Below are 14,356 nucleotides of genomic sequence, written 5' to 3' on the forward strand. Positions count from 1 at the left end.
GGTTTAAAGTCAGCCCCCACTCCAGCCCTATATGGATATGGAAATAGTTGGAATTAGACTGAAAAATATCAATACATAATCAATTGATGGCTGTACCATAACTTAAGAGTTATTCCCTATTTTTATGCTTTTCTCAGTATTTTCATTTTAAAGATAGTACTACTACTAGAAGAATATCCTTGGAGCTAAATTTCTATACACATCCATAATTCCTCCCTTAAGATAAATTCTTAAAGATGGAATTGCTGGTTCTTGATACGTACTGTAAAATGTTCCTCAGAAGAGTAACACTCATATTACCAGAGAGGTGTGCCAGTTCCCCAAACTGTCACCGATTCTGGGCACTAACAGCCCTCAGTGCTCATTTTCTCTATTATTATACCACTATACGTATACCCTGAGAGAAATCATACAATTAGTTATACCCAACTTCATCGCTGCTCTGTGGTTTGGCCAGCATTTCATTAGCTTCTCTCAGTGGCCTGGGATAATTCAGAAGGTACTTCAGTGCCTCAGAAACATTTGTTCTGACACATTAGGTTTACATAGTGACATCAATCTATACACTAGATAGAGCACTTCATCTTCCCATGGTCTCCTATGAATTCAGAACTCCACAGATACCTTTATAACAATGCCGCAGTTGAGCGACTGAGTGTATAAATATGACATTTTGGAACTGGGGGTAATCTTATATGACACCTAATTTTTGCAGTGTGTAAGAATTAATGGATGTAAAAAGGGGTCCTCCAAGATCACACAACAATAATACTAATGATCATGGTAAAAACAGTTACTAAAGGTGCTTATACATGCCAGGTGCCATGAAGTACTAAACATGTACTATTCCTAATACTCTCAATAATCCTATAAAGCAGTATTATTACCCCCGTCCCAAAAGAGGAAGCTGAAGGTAAGAGAGATTAAATGACTTGCCCAATATGGCAGTTATGTAAAGGCATAATTAGATCTAGAACTGAGGCCCCTGACTTCAGTACAATGTTCTTTCCATATCATTCTTCTCTCTCACCCTGTGAATCAGAGGAGCATGTTAATGTACTTAAGCTTTTTATTTTCATAGAAAGTAGTATTGTATTTATTTCCAAGTAGATTCACTCTCCATAGTCTTTTACCCTAAATAGATGGCCCTTTATTATCCTCATTCTAAAATTTTCACTCTCCCTCATTTCTACTTTCAGTATTCAATTTAACTCAATAAGCCATTTCTTAGCAGTCCATCAGATACGGACTTGATGATATCGAAGCTCCTCACAAACATTCAGGGATGCAACACCAAGTCTCATACAAAAAGTAGAAGATCTAGGCTCAAATACAAAGGAATTTAAAATCTAGAGAGTAGCTGAAGTCCTATACTCGCAATAAATAAGATAGCATATAGTACTTAAATTATATAGTATAAACTATAAAGAGAATCAGAGATTAACATAGATTAAGTCAAGCCATTGTTAAATATTTTTCTCTGAACATCATCAAAACAGTAGGAAGCACACTATAATGGAAGTCACCTCCTTAATACCACCTTCCAAGCTTAAAGTAGCCATGGCACAGCTCTGGCCAATGAGAAAAAAGTAGGCATTGGATGAAAGATTTATATAAAAACTCTTATTTTCCTGATACAGCTACAGCCCCTGTACCTGCCCTTTTCTTTCACCCTCCTCCTTTTTTTTTTTTATCCTCACCTGAGGGCATTTTTTGATATTTTGTTCAGATAGAGTGGGAGGGAAAGAGAAACATCGACATGAAAGGGACACATCCAGTGGTTGCCACCCACATGACCCAACCAGGGCCAGGGACAAACTGCAACCGAGGTACGTGCCCTTAGCGGAAACCGAACCCGGGTCTCTCCAGACCGCAGGCCAACGCTCTAACTGCTGGACCAAACCGGCCAGGGATCACCCTCCTTCTTGCCTTGAAGGTAGATATGACGGCTGGAGCTATAGCAGCCATCACGTGTACACATGAATGTATGGCTATGAACGTAACAGACATTAACTCTGACATCACTGAGTTACTGATCATTGATGATTAAACATTAGCAACCATCTACTTCCAGACAGTAATGCTTTTTTTGTATAAGCCATTATAGTTACATTTTCTGTCACTTACAGCCAAAAATAATCCTAACGAATTTAGAAGTCCGGAATTCAAGCCGTCTCTGGCATTTACCAGATGTATCATGCCAGAGACAGCAACAAGCAAGTCACTCTACTTTTCTGCCTACCTTTTTCCTATAAACAAATAAGATATTTCGAGTGCTACAAAATATACTACTATAAAATTATCACTACCTTTGACCTACTATCTTTCCTTCTCCTTGACCACATTTCTATTCAAAGGACCCTTACTGAAAGATTCCCCAGTGTCTGACAGTGATTAAAATTCCCCTTCTACAAGGAGGAACTTTTCCTGTTCTTGTGAACAAACATGCTGAAGACATGGGAAAATCCTGGATTCCCATGATCTTAATGCCTAACCCAGGTCACTGGGAACACTTCCCAGGCAGGAATGCAATGAAGACAACTAAAGTTGGGGGAGGAAAGAGGCAGGAATGTAATTTTGCAGCAACCCCATTTAGCCTTCTAAAAACCATGATTTCACCAAAGCATGCTACTGAAAACCACCTGGAAAGAATTCAAATTTCACCACCACCCCCCCCTTTTTTAGTTATAGAGCTATACTGCTAACCTCTTTGGATGGCAATTTGCATTCTTCCTTTTGAGAGATGTTGTCAAACATAAAAATTTATCTTACAAATATGTATTTAGGCATATATGTAAGTATAAGCATGTTCACTATAGAACAGTGTGCATAAAAGCCAAAACTCTGAAAACCCAAATTCTACCAATAAGAGACAGGTTTAATAAATTCTGGCAAAAACATAATAAAATATTAACTTTAGTATTAGGTAACTTTACATGTGATTATATATGCATAATGAGCTTCAAGAACTATTAAATAAGAAAAGCAAAATGCAGAAGTGCGTGTTCCCATTAATGCTAAAAAGAGAGAAAGGGTAATATGTACTCACTTGTACCTTTGTACATACATAGACTATTGTGGAAGGAGACTCAAAATGTTAACATATTTGGGTCTGGGAAGAGAGCTGGGAGTTCTAGGTCAGAAGACTTGGTTTTATGAACTTTTATACTCTGAATGTTTTTATTATATCAATGCATACCTTTTCAGTTTAAAGAACTAATTAAGTAGTATTTATTTCCCCCTAAATCTATGTTTATAGAACTTTCTAGAATTGTTATTAAGTATTCTTAAATCCAACAATAACTGTTAAAACTCTTAATTTTTGGAAATAATGCATCCCATTTACATGGTCTATAAATTGGTTACTAATTTTCACATATTCACATTACATATTCTCTTTCTTTTGTAATATTTCTGTATAAAAATAAAATGTTCCTGGGTATTGACTTAATAAAAAGGTATGTAAACTTGAAAAGGTATATAAAGTTAAAACTCATAGCTAGCACTGGCTGGTTTGGCTTAGCAGTTAGAGCGTCAGCCTGCGATCCAGAGAGACCCAGGTTTGGTTCCTGCAAAGGACATGTACCTGGTTGCAGTTTGTCCCCGGCCCTGGTTGGGGTTGTGTGGGTGGCACCACTCAATGTGTCTCTCTCACATCAATGTTTCTCTCCCTCTCTCCCTCCCACTCTATCTGAACAAAAAAATGGAAAAATGTCCTCGGGTATGGATATAATTAATTAATTAATTACATACACAAATTAATAAACATCATAGCTATTAATTACTAAGTATTTATGACATGCCAGGCATAGCTGGCAGTATTTTACATTAAATCACTAAATCCTCACAATTACCCTATGAAGTAGGCACTGTTACTACCTTCATTTTACAGAAGTGGAAACTGAGGCAGAGATATTTACTACTTGTTCATGGTCACAACATAGCTAAGAAGTAACAGAACCAGAATTTGAACCTAGACAGGTTCTAAAGGGTATGTCCTCATCTACTACACCATCCACTGCCTCTCATATTTACTTGACAATATCAAATGTCAAGGAGCAAGACACAAAACCATTAATAAGTAATAATAAATTCCAAATACTGACTGTCTACTACAGGCCAAGCACCTACCCAGGCACTTCACATAAATCATCTCATGTAAACTGAATTAACAATATAGAGGTAGATATCATCATCACCTTTTTACAAATAAGGAAACTAGCTCTGAGAAGTTAAGCTACTCCAATTACCAACTAGAGTAGTAGTGTTGTTTTTTTTTCTTCAAATATTTATTTATTTTATTTATTTATTTATTTCAGAGTGGAAGGGAAGGGAACAGAGAGAAAGAAACATTGATGTGAGAGAAACACATCGACTGGTTGCCTCCGGCACCATCCCAACCAGGGCCAGGGACAAACTGCAACCGAGGTATGTAGCCTTGACCAGAATCAAACCCACGACTCTTTGGATGTGGGCTGATGCTCTAACCACTGAGGCAAACCGGCCAGGGTGCAGCGCTGAGTTTTGTTTTGTTTTTTTATCCTCACCCGAGGACATTTTCGCATTTATCTTCAGATAGACCAGGAAGGAAAAAGGGGGGAAGAGAGAGAAACATAGATGTGAGAGAGACACATTGACTAGTTGCCACCCACACGACCCCAACTGGGTCAGGGACAAACTGCAACAGAGGTACATGACTTTAGCAGGAACCAAACCCAGGACTCTCTGGTCCGCAGGCCGACACTCTAACCGTTGAATCAAACCAGCCAGGGCCAGCGTTGAGTTTTAAGACCAGGTACATAGGATTCCAAAATCTGGAATTATTATAATATGAGGGTTTTCCTATAAATATTCCTTCAAAAACAAGGTAGTCCTTATCAAAATATTAGCAAACTGATCCCAGCAATACATTAAAAAGATCAGCCCAGCCAGTGTGGCTCAGTGGTTGAGCATTGATCCGTGACCACCAGTTCAATTCCCGGTCAGGGTACATGCCCAGGTTGTGGGCCCAATCCAGTGGGGGGCATGCCGTAGGCAGTCAATCGATGTTCTCTCTCATCAATGTTTCTCTCTCTCCCTCTCCCTTACATGCTCTCTAAAATCAATAAAGAAAAAAAAAAAAGAGATCATACACCATGATCAAATGGGATTTATTCTGTGGATGCAAGGTTGGTACAATACCTGCAAATAAATTAACGTGATACACCACATAAACAAAATGAAGGGTTAAATCCACATGATCACATCAATAGATGCAGAAAAAGAATTTGATAAAATCTAACATCCATTTATGATAAAAACTCTAAGCAAAGTGGGAATAGAGGGAACATACCTCAAAGTAATAAAGTCCATGTATGATAAACCTACAGCCAACATCATACTCAATGGGCAAAAACCACAATTGTTTTCCTTAAGGTCGGAAATAAGACAGGGATGTCTGCTTTCACCACTCTTATTCAACACAGTACTAGAAGTCCTAACCACTGCAATCAGACAAGAAGAAACAAAAAGCATCCAAACTGGAAAGGAGGAAGTAAATCTATCATTATTTGCAGATGACATGATACTGTATATAGAGAACCCTAATGGTTCCACCAAAAAATTACTAGCACTGATAAATGAAGTAAAGTAGCAAGATACAAAAGAAACATCTAGAAATCAGTTGCATTTTTATAATCAATAATGCCCTGGCCGGTTTGGCTCAGCGGTTAGAGCGTCGGCCTGCGGTCCCGAGAGACCCGGGTTCGGTTCCCGCTAAGGGCATGTACCTTGGTTGCAGTTTGTCCCCGGCTCTGGTCAGTCGTGCGGGTGGCAGCCACTCGATGTGTCCCTTCACGTCGATGTTTCTCTCTCTCTGTTCCTCTCTCCCCCTCCTACTCTACCTGAACAAAAAATGGAAAAATGTCCTCGGGTGAGGATAAAAAAAAAAAATAAAAACAAATAATGAACTATCAGGAAGGAAAATTAAGAAAACAATCCCCATAACAATCAAAACAACATGGTACTGGCATAAAAACAGACATATAGATCAATGGAACAGAATAGAGAGCCCAGAAATAAACCTATGCCTTTACAGTCAATTAATACTTGATAAAGGACACAAAAACATACAATGAGCTAAAGATAGTCTATTCAATAAATGTTGCTGGGAAAATTGGACAGATACATGCAAAAAAAACCAAACAAACAAAACTACACCACCTTCTTCTTTTTTTTTTTTTTTTCCTTTATTGATTTTAGAGAGAGGAAGTGAAAGGGAGAGAGACAGAAACATCAATGGGAGAAAACATAGACTGGCCGCCTCCTGCATGCCCCGCACTGGGGATAAGGCCCACAACCTGGGCATGTATCCTGACTGGGAATCGAACCAGCGACCTCCTGGTGCCTGGGTCAATGCTCGACCACTGGACATACACCACCTTCTTATACCATACACAAAAATAAACCCAAAATGGATTAAAGACTCAAGTGTTAGACTTGGAACCATTAAAGTTCTAAAAGAAAACATAGGCTGTAAAATCTTGGACATTTCTTTTAGCAATATTTTTTATGATATATTTCCTAAGGCAAGGGAAACAAAAAAAAAAGTAAACAAATGGTACTACATCAAACTAAAAAGTTAATGCATAGCAAAGGAAACTATCAACAAAATGAAAAGATAACCCACTGAATGGGAGAACATATTCACTGATACATCTGATATCAGCTTCATATATGAAATTTATAAAGAACTTATAAAACTCGCCCTGGATGGGTTTCTCAGTGGTTAGTGTCGGCCCATGGACCGAAGGGTCTATGGTTTGATTCCCAGTCAAGGGCACATACCTGGATTGCAGGTTTGATCCTCGGCCCTGATGTGTCTCTCTCACATCAATGTTTCTCTCTCTTTCTCTCTCTCCCTTCCACTCTATCTAGAAAGCAATGGAAAAATATCCTCAGGTGAGGATTAAAAAAATAATTTATGGCCCTGGCCGGTTTGGCTCAGCGGTTAGAGCGTCGGCCTGCGGTCTGGAGAGACCCGGGTTCGGTTCCCGCTGGGGGCACGTATTTCGGTTGCAGTTTGTCCCGGCCCTGGTTGGTCGTGCGGGTGGCAGCCGCTCGATGTGTCCCTTCACATCGATGTTTCTCTCTCTCTCTCTCCCTCCCACTCTATCTGTACAAAAAAAATGGAAAAGTATCCTCGGGTGAGGATAAAAAAAAAAAAAAAAAAAAAAAAAAGAGCATTGAAAAAAATAATTTATAAAACTCAACACCAAAAAAACCCCAAATAATACAATCAAATATTGCACAAAGGACCTGAATAGACACTTCTCCAAAGAGGACATACAGATGGCCAAAAGACATATAAAAGAAGGTCAGCATCACTAATCATCAGAGAAATGTAAATTAAAACCATAATGAGCCCAGCTAGTGTGGCTCAGTTGGTTGAGCATCACCAGGAGGTCACTGGTTCAATTTCCAGTCAAGGCACATGCCCGGGTTTTGGGTTCACTCCCCAGAAGGAGGCGTGCAGGAGGCAGCCGATAGATGTTTCACTCTCATTGATGTTTCTATATCTTTCTCCCTTTCCCTTCCTCTCTCTGAAATAAATAAAAAGGTATTAAAAATAACAACAATGAGCCCTGGCTGGTTTGGCTCAGCAATTAAGAGCGTTGTCCTGCAGTCTGGAGAGACCCGGGTTTGGTTCCCGCTAAGGGCATGTACCTGGGTTGCAGTTTGTCACCGGCCCTGGTTGGTCGTGCGGGTGGCAGCCACTCGATGTGTCCCTTTCACGTCAATGTTTCTCTCTCTCTCTCTCCCATCCACTCTATCTAAACAAAAAATGAAAAAATGTCCTTGGGTGAGGATAAAAAATAAATAAATAAATAACAACAGTGAGGTATCACCTCACACTTCTACCTCTGGGACTTTATCCCAAGAAATTCAAAACACTATTTGAAAGAATATATGTACCCCTATGTTCACTGCAGCATTATTTACAATAGCCAAGATCTGGAAGCAACCCAAGTGTCCAACAGTAGATGAGTAGATAAAACAGCCCTGGCTGGTTTGGCTCAGCGGTTAGAGCATCGGCCTGCAGTCCGGAGAGACCCGGGTTCGGTTCCCGCTAAGGGCATGTACCTTGGTTGCAGTTTGTCACCGGCCCTGGTTGGTCGTGCGGGTGGCAGCCACTCGATGTGTCTCTTTCATGTCGATGTTTCTCTCTCTCTCTCTCTTTCTCTTCCTCTCTCTCCCTCCCACTCTATCTGTGTAAAAAATGGAAAAATGTCCTCGGGTGAGGATAAAAAACAAAAACAAAAAAAACAACAACTACTATTGTACATTTACACAATGGAATACTACTTGGCTATAAAAAGAAAGGAAATTTTACCCTTTTTAACAGCCTAGATGGACCTAGAGAACATTATGCTAAGTAAAATAAGCCAGTCAGAGAAAAACAAATACCATATGATTTCACTCATAATTGGACTCTAATTAACAAAATGAACTAACAAGCAAAACAGAGACAGACTTAGAGAGCAGGCTGACAGTTGTTGAGGGGGATGGGGAACTAGAGAGATTGAGCAAAAAAGAAAAAAAAAACTCATTGACACAGACAACAATGTGGTGATTGGGGGAGAAGTGATTGTGGAGGTGGAAGAGAGTATAGGGGGATAAATGGTGATAAAAAAAATTAAGTTATATTAAATTTTTTAAAAAATAGGTAGGTAACCAAATCATACTAATCTGTTAGACAAAAAATAACTTCTGCTCTATAGAAAAACGAAGCATCCCGACAAGTTGTTCATAAAGAACATGGATAAATTAAAAACCCTATTCTAAATATACCAGAAAAACTCTGAATCTTCCCGTAAAGCATCACCCCTTAATTTCTTTTTCTAAGTTTGTACTTTTGTATATAAAGTTTTTGCTATACGTAAGATGGAGGTTAGCCTGAACCTCTCAGTGGATTTTCTAGAGTAAAATAAACAGACTATGAAGAGGGTATTTTCAAACATCAGAAGGAGGGATGCCCTCTGAGGTCACGGACTACATTTAATTGGTGGGAGTTAAAAGGCAAACCTAAACGCACCTGATCTTTAGTTAAGTAAAATTTTAAAACCAAAATACTATTTTAAACATGACCTCTTGTTTAAAAGCTTCTTTTGAGCTATTTTTTGGTGTGGCATGGCCATCCCTCCATACTCCCAAAATGGGAATAAATAAGTAAATGCACATCCACTGAGAGGTCTGACTCTCCTCAATAAAGGGTGCTAGTACAAGCACAGAAACAACGCCAAAAGTAACTACAAGATGATGTCAGTTTCACCACACTGACTCTATCATAAATAATACTAGGATGTAAAACTCTCAAATATTAAGGAGCACAAGGCTTGGTAGGAAATGGAGCAGGCCAGGGGCAAAGCCAACTGTTTAAATGAGAGCCTCATGCATAGTGGGAACTGGATGCCTTCCTGCACCCCTTAATCAAGATTGAATTTCTGTCAACAGGTCTCACTGGGAAAAAAAAAAAAGGGCACATGTGTCAACCACATTCCCCCAAACAAATTAAACTGCCAAGCAAAACAATCAGAGTTGCATTTCAAAATTACCTAAATCCAACACAGCTTCAGACTCCTGCAAACCTAGAAACATTATAAATAAAAAAAAAGCTCTATGACCAGTAATCCTACAATAGACATGAGAAAAAAGTCTCTCCCATGTGTCATGAACTACTTTCCTTTCAAAGACTGCCTACTAAGTGCCATCCATCATATCATATAGCTTATTTTTTTTCCCCAAAAACAAAGCCTAAAATGATATAAATAATCCCTTCCCTTAAGCAACTCACAATTGAATGAAGAATACAATTATGATACAGGGTGATCCTTGCTATAATGGGGAATAAACCAAAGGCAACTAAGGATAAACTATGGAAGTGCAGAGAAGAGTAATAGAGTAAAGGAGGTCAGCACAGGCTTCCTGGTGGAAGTGATACCTAAAAGATACAGACAGAGCTGCAGAGTTCTATAGGCTAAGGATGAATGTTGAATTTTTCTAGGGGAAGAGATAAATGAAGCCTGGCCAGTGTGGCTCAGTGGATTGAGCATCGTTCCATGGACTAAGAGGTCCTAGTTCAATTCTCAGTCAGGCCACATGCACAGGTTTAGTTCTCGATCCCCAGTAGGAGACATGCAAGAGGCAGCTGATGGATGTTTCTCTCTCACATTAATGTTTCTATCTTTCTCTCCCTTCCTCTCTAAAAACATCAATAAAAGCTTTTTATTTTAAAAAAAGAGAGATAGCCCTGGCCAGTTTGGCTCAGCGGTTGGAGCGTCGGCCTGCGGTGCAGAGAGCCGGGTTTGGTTCCCGCTAAGGGCATGTGCCTCGGTTGCAGTTTGTCCCCGGCCCTGGTTGGTCGTGAGGGTGGCAGCCACTCGATGTGTCCCTTCACATCGATGTTTCTCTCTCTCTCTTTTCCTCTCTCTCCCTCCCACTCTACCTGAACAAAAAATGGAAAAATGTCCTTGGGTGAGGATAAAAAAAAAAGAGAGAGAGAGATAAATAAAAAGAGGAAGCAGGGGGGGTACACAACTGCAAAAGAAGCAATGTAACCTGTTTCCACAGTCACCTGATATTAACCTCTATCACCTCCTGTCTCTCTTCACTCTCAAACCAAAAATAACTAGACTTTACAAGCTCTATAAATCGAAAGGTGCAGGTTCAGAAGTGGATGTGGGGAAGTGACAAAAGGGTGCATTCTAAGCAAGGCTGAAACAGTGGACAAGCAGCTCCTAAGCAAAACAAAGACTTTGGTGTGATAGATGCTCTCAATTGAGAATCTCACTATTCAGCTTTTGAGCTGTGTCTTGCCTATTTATACTGCAGGAAAAATCATGAGTTAAACTGATAATGTCATAGAGTAAACAGAGCAACTCAAGACTTCATTAGAAGTGTAGTTAGTTAGATGGTCCCATCCCAGGCAGTGCCATTTCCCCAGGGACACCCTCTCCTACTTTCACAAGGGATAAGAGATCCTGTTACCACAAGTTAAATAGAGTTGAGTTATTTTCATCTTACCAAGGGAGAAAACACCTACATTTTTTTTTTTACATAAGAGATCAGCAGGAGTCAGTAAATGGCAACATAATCCAGCATGCAATTTTAACTGTGAATCTAAGTCACAAACTAAGTCTAAAGGAAGTTAATGGACTTTGTGTTTCCACATTTATGTTTGCTAACTTCTGTGTTGAAATCGGATCTGTTTACAGAAACAGATCTATGAAGCTTCCAAAATTGGGTCAATTTAAAATCCAATGGCAATCCTTCACTGTCCAAGCACTCAGAAGTCAGCACAGGACACATGGACACTTGTTCTAATTCATCAATGTCCAGAAACCTCAAGCAAATATATTTTTCTATAATTTCTCTCCCCAACTGTGAGTTTCATATCACTCTCTCTGAAGAATTATACACTCAGTTCTGCTTTAATTTATCCATAGAGTCTATAAACCATAATCCACACTCATATGACTAATAGGACCTAGGTAGAATTCAAAGATGCCATTTACCTCCAGGCCAAATATCTTTGTAGAATACTAAGAAAAAATCTTTGTAGAATATCAAAGTGTTCTGATATTCCAAAAGTAAGAAGCTAAAAGAGTTTGTAAGGGTTGAGAGTGGGGCCACAGGTTATAATCCTCATCAAATCTCAATCACTCTGTCTTATAGAGATTTATATCCTTCCAAAGATTTGGAAAATAGGCGCGAAACACCCATGATCCTAAAAAAGTGATCACCCTATGGGGTGGCAGGGAGTGAGGTAGACAGTGACAGGGTTGGAAGATTTTTAACTACTAGAAATCTTTTTACATTATTTTGATTTTTGCAGAATGCAAATGTATTACATGTTATTATTATTTGCATTTATCTTCAGGCAGAGTGGGAGAGAGAGGAGGAGGAAGAGAGAAAGAAACATCGATGTGAGAGAGACACATCGACTGGTTGCCACCCACACGACCCCAACAGGGGACAGGGACGAACTACAACCAAGGTACGTGCCCTTAGTGGGAACCAAACCCGGGACTCTCTGGTCCATGGCCCGATGCTTTAACCGCTAAGCCAAACCGGCCAAGGCCATATTTTAAAAATATAAATTTGTGCCTGTATGAACATACACTGTCAGTGGGTATGTGAATCAGCATAATTTTTCTATGAGGCTATCTGGTATTATGTACCAAAGTCTTAAAAATATACACTATTACTATTATTATTATTACTACTTTTGTTTAATCCTCACCCAAGAATACTTTTTTCCTTCCATTTATCTTCAGATAGAGTGGAAGGGGGGGAGCGGGGGGGGGGGGGGGGAGAGAAATACTGAAGTGAGAAAGACACATGGATTGATCACTTCCCAGACAACCAGACAACCCCAACTGGGGCTGAGGATGAAACCCACAACCGAGGTGCATGCCCTTCACCAGGAACTGAACCTTTGGTCCAAGGGCTGATGCTCTAACTGCTGAGGCAACCCAGTCTGGGCCAGATATTCCCCTTTTTATGTATTCTTTCTGTCCGATGACTTCTTTAGGTAAAATACTACAGAACCATATAATGAAATACCATATAAAATTATGTTTTCATAATTTTAATGGCATGAAAAAATGTTCATAACCTATTAAGTAGGGAGGAAAAATGAGGTTTTTAGTGCATGAGTTTTGAAAACCAAATATAGGCACACACAAAAAACACTGGAAAGAAATCCATCAAAATGCTAGCCATAGCTTATGAGAGGTGGGACAATGGGTTATATAGTTTTCTTTTGCTTTCCCAATATTAAATAAATTTTCTTCAAAAACATTTTACTTTATAAAGATATATTAAACATATTTAAACACTTCTGAAGCTAGTATATTAATGTCCCCCTTATTCTGTAACTCACTGTGGACACAACTTTACCTGTGGTTTAATGTCAGTCCAACTAAAGTTGCAATATACTTTCACCTCTCTTCTGAAATCTTGAAGTCTAGCAAGTACTTCTTATCAAGAACCTGGAAGAAGCAGAAAGGTGATGAAACAGGTTCAAGTTCTCTGTAGCAAAAAAGGTTAGCAGAGAACAGGAAGGAGCTATAAGATCAAGGATACCCTCTCTCAAAAACAGAGTGCTCTGAGAGCTGAAGTCTAAATAGCATTGATCCCCCAAAAGCCAAACTTCTTAATGGATTTTTTCATCAGTATAAAAATATTCATTTAAATTGTTTGTGTACATTTGCTGCCTATTCGTGTCATTCATATTACCTCTACCTACTCCCACTTTAAAGCAACCTTTCTAAAACCTGCAATTTAGGAACACTAACACCAAGGGGTAATAGTGTGCACTTCTATTCTATTCAAACAGGACAAATCGTAGGCATACTTTAAAAAGATTATTTAAAAAAAAAAAATACTACCTTTTTTTAATTTTAAAAAGTAGAAATAGCATTTTTGTTGTTGTTGTAAGTCCTCACTCCAGGATATTTTTTCCATTGATTTTTAGAAAAAGAGTGGGAGAGAGAGAGAGGGAATGAAAGAGAGATCAATGTGAGAGAGACACATGGACTGGTTGCCTCCCACTCCCACCGACCTGGCTGGGCCAGGGATCAAACCTGCAGCACAGGTACATGCCCTTGACCAAGAATCAAACCCAGGAACATCTGGCATTTAAAAAAATTTTTTTCCAGCCCTGGCCAGTTTGGCTCAGCGGTTAGAGCGTCGGCCTGCGGTCCGGAGAGACCCGGGTTCAGTTCCCGCTAAGGGCACGTACTTCGGTTGCAGTTTGTCCCCAGCCCTGGTTGGTCGTGCGGGTGGCAGCCACTCGATGTGTCCCTTCATGTCGATGTTTCTCTCTCTCTCTCCCTTCCTCTCTCTCCCTCCCACTCTATCTGCACAAAAAAATGGAAAAATATCCTCGGGTGAGGATAAAAAAAAAAAAAAATTTTTTTCCAGCCCTGGCTGGTGTGGCTCAGTGGTTGGAGCATCACCCCAAGCACCAAAGGCTTGATTCCCAGTCCAGGGCACCTACATGGGTTGCAGGTCAATTCCCAGGTTAGGGAGGCAATGATGTTTGTTTCTTTCTTCCTTCCTTCCCTTCCCTTCCCTCCCCCTACCTTCCTTTCCCTTTCTTTCTTCCTTCCATTTGTTCATCCCTTCCCTGCTCTCTCCCCAACCCCCTTCTACCACCCCCCAAAAAAATCAATGGAAAAAAATATCCTCAGGTGAGGATTAACAAATAAAAATAATGTTTCCAAAGTAAGCTCCTACATACAACTTTATACCTTTCTCACTAATCTTTCATTTCCCCCTAATCAAGTTTATCTACACAAACAGAGAAAAACAG

At 39.6% G+C, this 14,356-nt stretch overlaps 1 protein-coding gene across 1 annotated transcript in view; it reads right to left on the minus strand.

Moving 5' to 3' along the window:
• TPX2 (TPX2 microtubule nucleation factor) overlaps window positions 1-13,031 on the minus strand; it is a 57,819-nt gene extending 44,788 nt beyond the window's left edge. The window contains exon 1 of the mRNA XM_036245519.1: window positions 12,940-13,031. The gene's annotated coding sequence lies outside the window, so the exon portion shown is untranslated. The remainder of the gene's footprint in view (window positions 1-12,939) is intronic.
• Between the last annotated feature and the right edge of the window lie 1,325 nt (window positions 13,032-14,356).

This window comes from Molossus molossus, unplaced genomic scaffold, assembly GCF_014108415.1.
Source record: "Molossus molossus isolate mMolMol1 unplaced genomic scaffold, mMolMol1.p scaffold_m16_p_6, whole genome shotgun sequence".
In the NCBI taxonomy this organism is placed as follows: domain Eukaryota; kingdom Metazoa; phylum Chordata; class Mammalia; order Chiroptera; family Molossidae; genus Molossus; species Molossus molossus.